This window comes from Pteropus vampyrus, unplaced genomic scaffold (assembly GCF_000151845.1).
Source record: "Pteropus vampyrus isolate Shadow unplaced genomic scaffold, Pvam_2.0 Scaffold239, whole genome shotgun sequence".
NCBI classification, from domain to species: Eukaryota; Metazoa; Chordata; class Mammalia; order Chiroptera; family Pteropodidae; genus Pteropus; species Pteropus vampyrus.
In genome coordinates, this window is record NW_011889020.1 from 1 (window position 1) to 1,811 (window position 1,811).

The following is a 1,811-nucleotide window of genomic DNA, read 5'->3' on the forward strand; positions in this document are numbered from 1 at the left end:
CTTGACCCCAAGTCCTAAGTACTCAACGTCTTTGTCGGCGTAATTATTACCGGCGCAGGCACATTTTGGTAGACATTTCATTAAACAGGAACGAAGTTCCACCGTAAATGCGCCTCTCGCTGAGGCGCGTGTTCCCGCGGGGGTCACTGAGCCGTGAGCGGGATTCGCCGAGTGAAGTCGGGGTTTGCGGCCTCGGTTTTCGTGGCCATGGACACAGGAGTCTCGTTCACACAGGCCCGTGGGGTCAAGAAGGCGTCGCTAGCGGTTCCTTTCGGAAAGGCTTGGAGCCTCGGGGAAACAGGACGCAGTCGTTTGAAGTGCGGGCTCAGGCCGATCTGTTTCAGAGGAGAGAACCTCAGAAGTTGAGGGAGGGACAGTTGCTTCCTTCGGAGTCATCCTCGCCTTGGTTCCCATGGCAGGTGGCTGTGTCTGCAGATTCCCGCTGCAGCACTGTGCCAGAGAGGGCAGAGGACGCAGTGTGGCTCTGGACAAGTGACAACCTCTCTGAGTCTCAGCCTCCCCCCGCTTAAAATGGGCATAAAAAATGTACAGGTCAAGAGTCAAGGCCCCATCGCATAGGAATAATTTAAGGAAGGTTTGTAAAGGCACTGTTGGAAGGGGACAGTGCCCGCAAACGGTAGAGGTGGCACTGGACTGGCTTCTATCCCAGACACTCGCAGTAAGAAACATTCAAACCTGTAGAGAATTTTTATGAGTTTATTTGAACCAAAGTGACGTCAATTGCCAGGAAACAAAATCTCAAAGGACTGAGATCTTGCTCTGAAGACGATGGTTTGGCAGCTTATTTTATACATTGGAATCAAAGGAGGAGACGGAAGTGGGGTGACTTGACATCCATCAGTGGTAGATTAAGGGAGAGGATAAAGCAAAGCAGGGACATCCCTGGGGTCGGATAAGAGGTAAAACGGAGAGACAGTCTTGTCTGACGTGGGTGGGTACAGGTAGGTAATAGCATTTACAGCACACAGGTGCTGGCCGTGAAGGCTCTGTGCTCTGGGGTGCGGCTCAGGTGTCTGCAGAAGAGCCCGCCCCAGCACTTCAGAGGCACGTGTGGGATCTTAGATACACAAAGACGACAGACAGGCTCACTTCAAGTAAAGACTGACCTTTGCCAAGGAAGCGACAGGCCTAGGACGTGACTGCGCCCCGACCCGCTCTCATTTCGGAATGTGTATGTTCAGACTGTCCTGTGCTGACTTTCTGAGTCGGTTGGGCCACCACGCGCCCTCCCCTGAGCTTGTCAGGTTCAGTCTGTGGCCCCTGTTCTGTCCACAGCACCAGAGAGCAGGAGGGGCAGTCGCAGAACCAGAAGAGGGCAGTGCACACAGGGCTTCCTCGACTGGGGGGTGCAGCCTTCAGTCTAGGGCCCGAGGGGTGCAGGAAGCTCCCCCAGCAGGCAGCGCTCGAGGTGGGTCTGGAAGAGTGCCGGGAGGTCCCCCCTGGGCAGCATCCCCCGTCGCGGGGTGGTCGGGGTGGTCGTAAGGAAGGAATTTTAAAATGTCCGTAGAAAGTCTGAGGACCTTCCTGCCACACCGTGGCCCCCTCCCCGCCCACCCGGCCTTCACTGCTGTCCTGGCTTTTCCACGCCGCTGACCCGGCCGGTGAGCGAGCGCCCCGGGAGGAATTTGCGGTCAGAGGCCCCGCTGCACCGCGCAGACCGCCGCTGTCCAGCAGCTGTAACGGCGGAGCTGTTCCAGTCCGCGCTGTCCAGTACGGTCCCTCCTGGCCCCGGGTGGCTGTGAGTGCGTGAATGTGCCCTGGGCAACTGAGCAACTGAGTTTTTACGTTTT